Source organism: Triticum aestivum, chromosome 5A, assembly GCF_018294505.1.
Source record: "Triticum aestivum cultivar Chinese Spring chromosome 5A, IWGSC CS RefSeq v2.1, whole genome shotgun sequence".
Classification (NCBI taxonomy): domain Eukaryota; kingdom Viridiplantae; phylum Streptophyta; class Magnoliopsida; order Poales; family Poaceae; genus Triticum; species Triticum aestivum.
The window spans coordinates 671984857-671999628 of NC_057806.1; positions in this window are offsets into that span (position 1 = coordinate 671984857).

The following is a 14772-nucleotide window of genomic DNA, read 5'->3' on the forward strand; positions in this document are numbered from 1 at the left end:
CGATATAAGGAGCCCGTGACTTAGATCTTTTCCGAGTTATCTCTCACATGACCCGATGAAGTAAACGAGAAGGTGGCGCATGTTGTGCGCGGAAAGGCAATGAATAGGAAGGACAACTGTGCCGGCAACAACAACAAACAAGTAGGGTGGGTGGGATGGGCAGGTCAAATCTAAGAGTCAGTGGTGTTAGTCCTCCGGTGGCTGCCGCACTTAGAATAGGAAAGTGCTATGGTGAGTAGCAGGCCGCGCGCCATGGTGATCGCCCTCGGCGTGACGGTGTGCACTCCTTGGCATCGATAATCGACCTGGGATGGCCTTGTCATGGAGATTGATGGCGCAATAGCGCGACTGTGCTTGACATGACTCGGCTGCGGTAGAAGATTTAGAGAAAATACCATCTAAATTATCTATATGTACCTACAATTTATAAAAATGGGATTCACATTGTACCATGCAAATGAAGCTAAAGACAACATTTTTTACGTTGAATGGAAATATCTTAAACACATCAAGCAGATCCAAGTTTGTGACTGATATTTAGTCAGATCATTGCCGTCTACGTACACAACTTTCTATTATTTTTTATCAACTTACAACACAAATGAAGTTGATTAAAATACTTTTCGATTGTTACACGCTAACATTTCTATAGATGCAAAATTTGACATGCATTATGTTTATATATGCAACTGCAAAAAAAAAACATCTCATGGCCCCTGGCAACGCACGGGCATTCTACTAGTTATGGTTAGAGCATCATTAAGTTTCACAAGAATTTTCCCTTTTCGTTTTTAGCAAACTCTTCCCTCCCAACTTTGCCGACAAGTCCGTGGATTCGCTTCCCCTCTGCCTGCCTGCTACTCCGACGGCCGGTGGCGGGGAGGGGAATCCCGATGCCTCCGCTCCGATTAGTAGTTTAGGTTAGTGTTTTTAGTTCTTGTAGGTGTGGTGCAGACGGATGGCAGCGCTAGTTCTTTGAGTTTGTCTTCTGGGCTCCGATCCTCCTCGAATTTGTCGTCTAGACATTGTCGACAGAGCTCCGGCATAGATTCCTGTCGTCTCTTTGGGGCGGTGAGGTTAGGGTTTCTCGTCTTGTGGCGATATCTAGTGTTAGTGAAGGAAATATGCCCTAGAGGCAATAATAAATTTATTATTTATTTCCTTATAATCATGATAAATGTTTATTATTCATGCTAGAATTGTATTTACCGGAAACATAATACATGTGTGAATACATAGACAAACAAAGTGTCACTAGTATGCCTCTACTTAACTAGCTCGTTAATCAAAGATGGTTATGTTTCCTAACCATGAACAATGAGTTGTTATTTGATTAACGAGGTCACATCATTAGTAGGATGATCTGATTGACATGACCCATTCCATTAGCTTAGCACCCGATCGTTTAGTATGTTGCTATTGCTTTCTTCATGACTTATACATGTTCCTATGACTATGAGATTATGCAACTCCTGTTTACCGGAGGAACACTTTGGGTACTACCAAACGTCACAACGTAACTGGGTGATTATAAAGGAGTACTATAGGTGTCTCCAATGGTCGATGTTGGGTTGGCGTATTTCGAGATTAGGATTTGTCACTCCGATTGTCGGAGAGGTATCTCTGGGCCCTCTCGGTAATACACATCACATAAGCCTTGCAAGCATTACAACTAATATGTTAGTTGTGAGATGATGTATTACGGAACGAGTAAAGAGACTTGCCGGTAACGAGATTGAACTAGGTATTGGATACCGACGATCGAATCTCGGGCAAGTAACATACCGATGACAAAGGGAACAACGTATGTTGTTATGCGGTCTGACCGATAAAGATCTTCGTAGAATATGTAGGAGCCAATATGGGCATCCAGGTCCTGCTATTGGTTATTGACCGGAGACGTGTCTCGGTCATGTCTACATTGTTCTCGAACCCGTAGGGTCCGCACGCTTAAGGTTACGATGACAGTTATATTATGAGTTTATGCATTTTGATGTACCGAAGGTTGTTCGGAGTCCCGGATGTTATCACGGACATGACGAGGAGTCTCGAAATGGTCGAGACGTAAAGTGTGACGCCCCCGATTTAATCGTACACTAATCATGCACGCAATTGTGTACGATCAAGATCAGGGACTCACGGGAAGATATCACAACACAACTCTACAAATAAAATAAGTCATACAAGCATCATAATACAAGCCAGGGGCCTCGAGGGCTCGAATACAAGTGCTCGATCATAGACGAGTCAGCGGAAGCAACAATATCTGAGTACAGACATAAGTTAAACAAGTTTGCCTTAAGAAGGCTAGCACAAACTGGGGGGTACAGATCGAAAGAGGCGCAGGCCTCCTGCCTGGGATCCTCCTAACTACTCCTGGTCGTCGTCAGCGGGCAGCACGTAGTAGTAGGCACCTCCGGTGTAGTAGGGGTCGTCGTCGACGGTGGCGTCTGGCTCCTGGACTCCAGCATCTGGTTGCGACAACCAGGTAGAAGGGAAAGGGGAAAAGAGGGAGAAAAGCAACCGTGAGTACTCATCCAAAGTACTCGCAAGCAAGGAGCTACACTACATATGCATGGGTATATGTGTAAGGAGGCCATATCGGTGGACTGAACTGCAGAATGCCAGAATAAGAGGGGGATAGCTAATCCTGTCGAAGACTACGCTTCTGGTAGCCTCCGTCTTGCAACAGTATAAGAGAGTAGATTGAAGTCCTCCAAGTAGCATCTCCAAGTAGCATCCAAGCATCTCCAGTAGCATCGCATAGCATATCCTACCCGGCGATCCCTCCTCATATCCCCTGATAGAAGCGACCACCGGTTGTATCTGGCACTTGGAAGGGTGTGTTTTATTAAGTATCCGGTTCTAGTTGTCATAAGGTCAAGGTACAACTCCAAGTCGTCCTGTTACCGAAGATCACGGCTATTCGAATAGATTAACTTCCCTGCAGGGGTGCACCACATAACCCAACACGCTTGATCCCATTTGGCCGGACACACTTTCCTGGGTCATGCCCGCCTCGGAAGATCAACACGTCGCAGCCCCACCTAGGCACAACAGAGAGGCCAGCACGCCGGTCTAAACCTAAGCGCACAGGGGTCTGGGCCCATCGCCCATAGCACACCTGCACGTTGCGAGGGCGGCCGAAAGCAGACCTAGCCTAGTGGCGTTCCAGTCCAATTCGGCGCGCGCCGCTCCGTCGCTGACGTCTGAAGTGCTTCGGCTGATACCACGATGTCGGGATACCCATAACTACTCCCACGTAGATGGTTAGTGCGTATAGGCTCGTAGCCGACTCAGATCAAATACCAAGATCTCGTTAAGCGTGTTAAGTATCCGCGAACGCCGAACAGGGCCAGGCCCACCTGTCTCCTAGGTGGTCTCAACCTGCCCTGTCGCTCCGCCACAAAGTAACAGTCGAGGGCCGTCGGGAACCCAAGCCCACCTCTACCGGGATGGAGCCACCTGTCCTTTCAGCCCCCTCGTCAGAATCACTTGCGGGTACTCAATGAGCTGACCCGACTTTAGTCACCATCTGTATAGTATGTATGTATGTATAATATATACCCGTGATCACCTCCCAAGTGATCCCGGCCCGATAGTATAGCAAGGCAGACTGACAAGAATGTAGGGCCAATGATGATAAACTAGCATCCTATACTAAGCATTTAGGATTGCAGGTAAGGTATCAACAGGTGTAGCAACAATGTCAGGCTATGCATCAGAATAGGATCAACGGAAAGCAGTAACATGCTACACTACTCTAATGCAAGCAGTATAGAGTAGAATAGGCGATATCTGGTGATCAAGGGGGGGGCTTGCCTGGTTGCTCTGGCAAGAGAGAGGGGTCGTCAACTCCGTAGTCGAACTGGTCAGCAGCAGCGTCGGTCTCGTAGTCTACCGGAGAGAAGAGGGGGAAGAAATAATGAATACAGAGCAAACAAAGCATCACAAAATATAACAAGGCAATACGCGGTGTTCGGTGTGCCCTAACGCGGTAGTAGGTGATACCGGTGAAGGGGGGAAAACATCCGGGAAAGTATTCCCGGTGTTTCGTGTTTTCGGACAGATGAACCGGAGGGGGAAAGTTGCGAGTTCGATAGGTTAGGGGTGTGTGGCGGACGAACGGACTGCGTATCCGGAATCGTCTCGTCGTTCTGAGCAACTTTCATGTTGAAAATATTTTAATCCGAGTTACGGACTAAAAGATATGATTTTCTAAAGATTTAATCATTTTCTGATTTTAATTATTTATTTAACTTTAACATTATCCAAAACAGTGTTTGCTGACGTCATCATGACGTCAGCATGACGTCAGCAATCAACAGAGATGTTGACTGGTCAACTGACGTGTGGGTCCCACTAGTCATTGACTGTTTAGTCTAATTAGTGTGTAACTAATCTAACTACTGTTTAATTAAACTAATTAGTTAGTTTAGGTTAATGTAATTATGATTAATTAACTTAATTAATTAATTAATTAAATTATTATTATTTATTTTATTTATTTTATATATTATTTTTAATTCCCTTTTTTTAACAAAACGTTCTCTGGGGACGTGGGGCCCCACTGGGCAGTGGCCCATAGGGCCAAACGGGCGCGGGCGGTGGATCAGGTGCGGGGCGCCAGGACGCCCGCCCGCAGAGACGGGGGCTGTCCGCCTCCGGTGGAAGTGGCGAGGCCACGGCGAGTGGCCGGAGCGGCGGGAGCCAGAGGCGGAGACGAGCAACGCGCGGTGGTGCCGGAGCACAACCAGGGCGTGAGCGGGGCACGCGGCCCAGGCGCGGCGCGGGCGTAGCCACACATGGTGGCGGGCAAACACGGCGAGGCCGCGCACGGGCACGGGGCGACGCGTCCAGGGCGGAGCAGGGTCGGAGCGCGGACGGCGACCTACGGTGGGAGGCGGAGGGGGATTGGGCAAGGGGCTCACAGGGGAGGTCGCGTGCGAGCTCGAGGGGGGGGGGCGTGGAGGCGTCGGAGCAGCAAGTCGACGCGGTCGTCGTGTTGTTGGCCGACGCTGAGAAGCGACGACGATTCGATGATGGGGGGCACCGTGGCCTTGCGCTGGTGGGGTGGATGACGACCACGGGGCGCGGTGAGGCCCGAAGGCACCGGTGGTGGAGAGGTAGGGCGGGACGATGGCGTCGGCGAGCGGGGGCTCCAGGGAGGAGGCACCGTCATCGGGGGCGCGGGGTGGGGGCGCCGAGCGCTGGGCGCCAGTCGGGAGGAGGTGAGGATGGGGCGTGGGGAGGAGACGAGGAGGCGCCGGCGTGGACGGGCGTAGGGATGAGGCGGCGAGGTCGGCCCCCCATGCCCCGATCCGATCTGGATCGGGGGAAGGCAGAGGAGGGGGGCGAGTGGGAGATCGTGGAGTGGGTTAGGGTTTGCGGGGTGGGGGATAAGGGGAGGAAGTGGGCCGGCTGGGCCTAGTGGGTCGAGGCCCCAAAGGGGGGGCGGTGGCTTGCGGGGCCGTAGCCCAGTGGGGGGGGGGGTTCTTTCCTCTTTTTTTTTCTGTTTTCTTTTATTATTTCTCTTTTATTTCTTTACTGTTTTCATTTAAAGTTTCTATTATTTTCTTTTTATAAAATACCAAGTTAGCACCTAAATTAGTATTACTAATTAGGCCTCTGCCATAATTATTTTGGCACACTATTAATTTAGTTATATTACTATATCTTTATAAAAGGCATTAAAGTAATTGTTTTGCCCTAAGCTTTGGTTATTTTAGTGAAATTAAATATTATAAGAAATGTTGGTTTCTCCACCATTATTACTCGTGAACTATTCGTCACATTTAGAACATTTTAGTTTTAATGTTTGAAAACTTTTGTTGTTTGTCTTTAATTTAAATTTGAATTTGAATCAGTTTCGAACTAACGCGAGATTAGCAACAGTAATTGTGCTGACGTGGCATCATTAACAGTGGTTTACTGTAGCTTAAGTATCCGAGCGTCACAATTCTCCTCCACTACAAGAAATCTCGTCCCGAGATTTAAGCGGTGGAGTAATGGGGGAAAGGTGCTGGTAGCGAAAAACCTAACGAGTCTTCTCGGTCTTGGCTGCCCTTTCGAAGAGGTTGATCCCTTTCATTGATGTCTTCATTTCTCTGTTTCAGGTCCTCATGGTGAAGTTGGCCTTTTTTTTTTTGGGGAATTCCATCGCATTTACGAATAAGTAACGGGGCAGGTCGGCAACGACAGAATGTTATAAGTGTTATAATCTGGGATTAACCCATGAATGAGCATATGAATACCTCTCGAGTTTGAACATTTAAAAGACATCGAGAGTAAGGTTGGGAGGTACAATAAGAAGTTTCAAGTAGCCAGGCAATCGTTCAATGCCTAGTCAGAAGGTGAAAGTGGTTTCAAAGCAACGGGATAATTATTCTGTCCGATGCCAGAATTGATGATCTCATCGGAAAGGTGGCTCATGAATTACTTACGAGTCCACGCGGGAGGAATAACTTTGGAACTGGGGTGTGCAGGAGAGTCAGGTTTCGATCCTGTGGAACTGTGGGTTATGGGCCCACCATGTGGGTTAAAAGTAGGAAAGGCAGTGACGTCTTGCACAATCATGTAAGCAAGGCATGTTAGAGGATAGCCTGACAGTTATGTCGGCAACAATGTCGGTACCAAGGGCGAGGGACGAAGAGAACCATCTTCCTGCTCGTTGAACGAGGCGGACCAATAGGCAAAGTTCTCGTCCATCGGTGGTTACCGGAATGTCCTCACCAAAATAACAGGGTCTTTCTGACAGAATTGTACACCGAGGTGTTTACAAAAGTAGGAGAATATTACTGCTTAGATCTCATAGATCACAAGAAAGGTTAAACCAAACAATGGAAAGGAAGATATGATTATCGGATTTAACCAAATCAATGGAAAGGAAAAATGTGTTTAAACACATTTTCCAGGGGTATATCCTTCCCAAGGACAAGCAGATGATATCCATGACAGGATAGTAGGTAGAAAACCATTTTAGGTAAGGGGAGAAAAATTTCATGACATTACCCATACAACGGTGTTTGGATAATTGATAAAGAGAATTTAGCATTGTGCTTCAAATGTTCTTGGTGATGAACGGAGTACCACAGACATGCTTCAGGTAGCAATGATATGGTGTTTCAATCAAGGGCCCGACTTCGGATACACCAATGACCCATCAGGAGTAACTTATAAAATAAGTCCTACCACTTCCTCTAGGAGGAATGGTTATCCTTGCAAAAGAAATCATAATGATAGGTCCTCCAGCCAGGGGGGGGGTGCTAGGCATGACATCCTGTTACCAGGTCATCAAAGGGCCAACAACATAACTCTTGGAAAGTTGTCTCAACCATCCTATCTGACCGAGATTCAGATCCGATTGGTGTAATGATACCTCAGACTCAGGATGTCCGAGAATAAAAGGTGCAACACAAATAGACGAAATGACATTTCAGGATTCTCAGGAAATGAACTATGGGAGTGGGTTCCTGAAACAATAGTTCATCATTAAACCAAGGAGAGGAGGAGGTGGCTGATGGGCTCAGCGATAATCCATCGAGATTTCCAAAAGATGGATTTCCACCATTAAGTGAACAAGGAGATAACATTTGTCAGATCAACTGATATAAGGAAGTATGCTCGAGGAAAACATACACAATTAAACATTGGTTGAAGGGTGCGCCCGAAGTACGGGTTGGGTTGCACGGCCAATGTTAAAATGGTGATTCAATTAGCGAAGGACTTAGAATGAACTATCGCCCATTCACTTCAAAGCAATAGGGTTGCTAGGAGTTTTGAATTCACACGTCATAGCTCCATTGTCGGTATTCCGGTTGAAAACAATACGGGGACCAAGGAATGAACGAAGATGGCAAGAAGTATTATGATATCAAGAATTATTAAGAGGTGGTGAAATTCTCACCACATTCTTGACAAAAAGAGATGGTAATACTTCCGAGGTAAGGAAGATCAATTGCTGGACAGCAAGGAACTCAAGGTATAACACCAAACATGAACAAGCTTGTGTTGGTGGGAAGGCAATAAAGTGGTCGATGATAATACAATTCATCGAGGCAAGGATGGTATTTCTCATCATGAATCCAATTGATATCCTGGATGAGCTCAGAATGATGATGATGATCACGACACATTTGTCGAGAGATTTCACGAAGATGTAATCGATCGACGATGACATCAAGTCAAACAATGATGAAGTGAAAGGTTATTGGAACCAAGGGTACGACACCAACTCGAAACCAAGCTTGTTGTTCAAGGCGAAATGATATGACGATGAGGAATCGACGTAAGGTTAGTTCATCGTCGAAATTGGTGCTCCGAGAATAAGGACCAGGTAGCACAGTTAGAATCGTCACGACAATGATATAGCCAAACAGGCTAGGAATGGCGTGATCGGGTACAAACTCGTACTTATAGAAGCTTACTGAAGAGTTGTTGAACCGTAGAGCGGACTCGGTTCAGTTATCGGGGTCTTTGAGTGTCCAATAACTCAGAGCCCGCGAAAAATTGGAATCAGTGGGAAGGTAGCACTTGATGAAGAACTCATAAAGTTATGCAGTTCCATGATAATCTCGAGATACAGGGGGGTAATACCCGACACAAGATCAAAGTAAAGGTTGGACTGGTGTATTGATCCATAGAAGACAATTATTTTGAACTTGTCCGAGAAAGGAGAACAAAGAAGAACAATCATGGTCGGAACCACGGTTGCAAAAGGCCAGATCCTAGATATAAGATGAACTTATACCAAAGGAATAATTTATTTAAGAGAAGCTTTAATGATAAGATCTACATCGTGTCCATGGGCATGAACACAAGTTCAAGGTCGACTCCCACTTCTCCAATGCATAACATTTCATTCACTTCTCACGTTCGATGAAGTTGCAGTGTTGAAATTTTATCTGGTGAAGCACCAGAAGAGTATGACTCGTGAAAACTTTCGGGTTCACACGGTTTAGAGAAGGCATATGTTCAATCCATACGGGCTTCTTAGAAACATATACCAAAATCTTTAGAAGTAATTAACTCAAGCTCGAAGGCAGAGCATGGTTGAGAAAGTAGACGATACAATTTACCAAAAGCATTATGTATCCGAGAAAAAGGCTCACAAGTTTATTGAATATGAAGGGCATTGTCAGATAAAATCCAACAAAGGATCTGGTGGTCCACAAGGGATCTGACGTGAGCATCGGTACTCAACTAGAGGAAGCAGATTATAGAAACAACTGACTAACTCAATTGTCAAATGCAAAGGAATTATGATTTCCAAATCAAGGGATCAGAAGCAATGCTCTGATTAGGGGTGGATAAGTTGAATAGTCGTAGGGTACAATCAAAGACAATTGGATTGGTCGAGAACCAATTCCAGTTAAAGGAATGGAAGCTCAGCCGGAAAGGTAATTTATAAGGATCAATGATGATTGCGTGTATTCGCACACATGCTGAATCAATAGGATCAAAATGACGATGCCTAAGGATACTAACGAATATTGCCAATGGAAAGCATCCATAATGCAAGCAGACAAGTATTGCAGAGCAATAAGCTATTAAGGATTTTTGGAGGATCAAATAGTATTTCGAAGACCATTGTGAAACACATGAACAACTGGGGATGAGCGGATACTCGACAAGTGCAAGGATTTATTTGAAGGGGTATTCAGGTGGCAAAGAACTGCTAGGCAGTAGGCACAAAGTATTTCGGAACACTAGAGAAAACTTCGGGGTATCTCGTAATAACAAGATCAAGGGGGATGATCGTATGAATGGCAAGTGTAAGTAGTTATCCATACGAATTTATCGGTGGTCGGGAATAGCAAAAGTGATGGGCACAAATTCTCGAGAGAACATCAGAGAGTATCTTCGGAACCTTCTGATGTAGCAGGCGATCCTCTGCAGTAAGGGGCTCTCCGGGTGGATGCGATCACGAGATCCTAATCTTAGAGTTAGCAAATTCATTTAACCCGAATAGTAGAGAGATCAGAGTCCCAGAGTATTGGTCGAGGAGTAAAAGATCCTACTACCACCCGATGGCGACGTGGGCCCATGGGCCACACAGCCATGTTAGTAAAAGTTTTTCAACGACTAGACTCGACTTCGGCCAAGGAGTGTGGAAGGGGGATTCCTACAGGCAGTCGGCTCTGATACCAACTTGTGACGCCCCCGATTTAATCGTACACTAATCATGCACGCAATTGTGTACGATCAAGATCAGGGACTCACGGGAAGATATCACAACACAACTCTACAAATAAAATAAGTCATACAAGCATCATAATACAAGCCAGGGGCCTCGAGGGCTCGAATACAAGTGCTCGATCATAGACGAGTCAGCGGAAGCAACAATATCTGAGTACAGACATAAGTTAAACAAGTTTGCCTTAAGAAGGCTAGCACAAACTGGGGGGTACAGATCGAAAGAGGCGCAGGCCTCCTGCCTGGGATCCTCCTAACTACTCCTGGTCGTCGTCAGCGGGCAGCACGTAGTAGTAGGCACCTCCGGTGTAGTAGGGGTCGTCGTCGACGGTGGCGTCTGGCTCCTGGACTCCAGCATCTGGTTGCGACAACCAGAAGAAGGGAAAGGGGAAAAGAGGGGAGAAAAGCAACCGTGAGTACTCATCCAAAGTACTCGCAAGCAAGGAACTACACTACATATGCATGGGTATATGTGTAAGGAGGCCATATCGGTGGACTGAACTGCAGAATGCCAGAATAAGAGGGGGATAGCTAATCCTGTCGAAGACTACGCTTCTGGTAGCCTCCGTCTTGCAGCATATAGAAGAGAGTAGATTGTAGTCCTCCGAGTAGCATCTCCAAGTAGCATCTCCAAGCAGCATCTCCAGTAGCATCGCATAGCATATTCCTACCCGGCGATCCTCCTCTCGTCGCCCTGTAGAAAAGCGATCACCGGGTTGTCTGTGGAACTTGGAAGGGTGTGTTTTATTAAGTATCCGGTTCTAGTTGTCATAAGGTCAAGGTACAACTCCAAGTCGTCCTGTTACCGAAGATCACGGCTATTCGAATAGATTAACTTCCCTGCAGGGGTGCACCACATAACCCAACACGCTTGATCCCATTTGGCCGGACACACTTTCCTGGGTCATGCCCGCCCTCGGAAGATCAACATGTCGCAGCCCCACCTAGGCACAACAGAGAGGCCAGCACGCCGGTCTAAACCTAAGCGCACAGGGGTCTGGGCCCATCGCCCATAGCACACCTGCACGTTGCGAGGGCGGCCGAAAGCAGACCTAGCCTAGTGGCGTTCCAGTCCAATTCGGCGCGCGCCGCTCCGTCGCTGGCGTCTGAAGTGCTTCGGCTGATACCACGACGTCGGGATACCCATAACTACTCCCACGTAGATGGTTAGTGCGTATAGGCTCGTAGCCGACTCAGATCAAATACCAAGATCTCGTTAAGCGTGTTAAGTATCCGCGAACGCCGAACAGGGCCAGGCCCACCTGTCTCCTAGGTGGTCTCAACCTGCCCTGTCGCTCCGCCACAAAGTAACAGTCGAGGGCCGTCGGGAACCCAGGCCCACCTCTACCGGGATGGAGCCACCTGTCCTTTCAGCCCCCTCGTCAGAATCACTTGCGGGTACTCAATGAGCTGACCCGACTTTAGTCACCATCTGTATAGTATGTATGTATGTATAATATATACCCGTGATCACCTCCCAAGTGATCCCGGCCCGATAGTATAGCAAGGCAGACTGACAAGAATGTAGGGCCAATGATGATAAACTAGCATCCTATACTAAGCATTTAGGATTGCAGGTAAGGTATCAACAGGTGTAGCAACAATGTCAGGCTATGCATCAGAATAGGATCAACGGAAAGCAGTAACATGCTACACTACTCTAATGCAAGCAGTATAGAGTAGAATAGGCGATATCTGGTGATCAAGGGGGGGGCTTGCCTGGTTGCTCTGGCAAGAGAGAGGGGTCGTCAACTCCGTAGTCGAACTGGTCAGCAGCAGCGTCGGTCTCGTAGTCTACCGGAGAGAAGAGGGGGAAGAAATAATGAATACAGAGCAAACAAAGCATCACAAAATATAACAAGGCAATACGCGGTGTTCGGTGTGCCCTAACGCGGTAGTAGGTGATACCGGTGAAGGGGGGAAAACATCCGGGAAAGTATTCCCGGTGTTTCGTGTTTTCGGACAGATGAACCGGAGGGGGAAAGTTGCGAGTTCGATAGGTTAGGGGTGTGTGGCGGACGAACGGACTGCGTATCCGGAATCGTCTCGTCGTTCTGAGCAACTTTCATGTTGAAAATATTTTAATCCGAGTTACGGACTAAAAGATATGATTTTCTAAAGATTTAATCATTTTCTGATTTTAATTATTTATTTAACTTTAACATTATCCAAAACAGTGTTTGCTGACGTCATCATGACGTCAGCATGACGTCAGCAATCAACAGAGATGTTGACTGGTCAACTGACGTGTGGGTCCCACTAGTCATTGACTGTTTAGTCTAATTAGTGTGTAACTAATCTAACTACTGTTTAATTAAACTAATTAGTTAGTTTAGGTTAATGTAATTATGATTAATTAACTTAATTAATTAATTAATTAAATTATTATTATTTATTTTATTTATTTTATATATTATTTTTAATTCCCTTTTTTTAACAAAACGTTCTCTGGGGACGTGGGGCCCCACTGGGCAGTGGCCCATAGGGCCAAACGGGCGCGGGCGGTGGATCAGGTGCGGGGCGCCAGGACGCCCGCCCGCAGAGACGGGGGCTGTCCGCCTCCGGTGGAAGTGGCGAGGCCACGGCGAGTGGCCGGGGCGGCGGGAGCCAGAGGCGGAGACGAGCAACGCGCGGTGGTGCCGGAGCACAACCAGAGCGTGAGCGGGGCACGCGGCCCAGGCGCGGCGCGGGCGCAGCCACACATGGTGGCGGGCAAACACGGCGAGGCCGCGCACGGGCACGGGGCGACGCGTCCAGGGCGGAGCAGGGTTGGAGCGCGGACGGCGACCTACGGTGGGAGGCGGAGGGGGATTGGGCAAGGGGCTCACAGGGGAGGTCGCGTGCGAGCTCGAGGGGGGGGGGCGTGGAGGCGTCGGAGCAGCAAGTCGACGCGGTCGTCGTGTTGTTGGCCGACGCTGAGAAGCGACGACGATTCGATGATGGGGGGCACCGTGGCCTTGCGCTGGTGGGGTGGATGACGACCACGGGGCGCGGTGAGGCCCGAAGGCACCGGTGGTGGAGAGGTAGGGCGGGACGATGGCGTCGGCGAGCGGGGGCTCCAGGGAGGAGGCACCGTCATCGGGGGCGCGGGGTGGGGGCGCCGAGCGCTGGGCGCCAGTCGGGAGGAGGTGAGGATGGGGCGTGGGGAGGAGACGAGGAGGCGCCGGCGTGGACGGGCGTAGGGATGAGGCGGCGAGGTCGGCCCCCCATGCCCCGATCCGATCTGGATCGGGGGAAGGCAGAGGAGGGGGGCGAGTGGGAGATCGTGGAGTGGGTTAGGGTTTGCGGGGTGGGGGATAAGGGGAGGAAGTGGGCCGGCTGGGCCTAGTGGGTCGAGGCCCCAAAGGGGGGGCGGTGGCTTGCGGGGCCGTAGCCCAGTGGGGGGGGGGTTCTTTCCTCTTTTTTTTTCTGTTTTCTTTTATTATTTCTCTTTTATTTCTTTACTGTTTTCATTTAAAGTTTCTATTATTTTCTTTTTATAAAATACCAAGTTAGCACCTAAATTAGTATTACTAATTAGGCCTCTGCCATAATTATTTTGGCACACTATTAATTTAGTTATATTACTATATCTTTATAAAAGGCATTAAAGTAATTGTTTTGCCCTAAGCTTTGGTTATTTTAGTGAAATTAAATATTATAAGAAATGTTGGTTTCTCCACCATTATTACTCGTGAACTATTCGTCACATTTAGAACATTTTAGTTTTAATGTTTGAAAACTTTTGTTGTTTGTCTTTAATTTAAATTTGAATTTGAATCAGTTTCGAACTAACGCGAGATTAGCAACAGTAATTGTGCTGACGTGGCATCATTAATAGTGGTTTACTGTAGCTTAAGTATCCGGGCGTCACATAAAGATTCATATATTGGATGATATGGTTAGGCCAAGGGGTCAAGCCCATGAGGCTTTAGGTCGGTGCAAAAGGAGTTTTGCGGAGGCCAGGGGGCCAAACGCCGGAGACCCTGGCGTCTGGCCCTGGGCCAGACGCCGAGGCCCATGGCGTCTGGGCCAGACGCCAAGGATTGTGGCGTTTGGTCCTGGAGTCCGAGTGGGACTCTTGCCTTTCGGGCAAAACCGACTTTGAGGAGGCTTTTGCTCCAAGTTTCGACCCCGGGGCTCAACATATAAATAGAGGGGCAGGGCTAGCACCAAAGACACAACAAGTTGATCCACGTGATCTATTCCTTAGCCGTGTGCGGTGCCCCCAGCCACCATATTCCTCGATAATACTGTAGCGGAGTTTAGGCAAAGCCCTGCTGCTGTAGTACATCAAGATCGTCACCACGCCGTCGTGCTGACGGAACTCATCCCCGACACTTTGCTGGATCGGAGTCCGGGGATCGTCATCGAGCTGAACGTGTGCTCGAACTCGGAGGTGCCGTAGTTTCGGTGCTTGATCGGTTGGATCTGGAAGACGTACGACTACTTCCTCTACGTTGCGTCAACGCTTCCGCAGTCGGTCTGCGTGGGTACGTAGACAACACTCTCTCCTCTCGTTGCTATGCATCACATGATCTTGCGTGTGCGTAGGAAATTTTTGAAATTACTACGAAACCCAACAGTGGCATCAGAGCC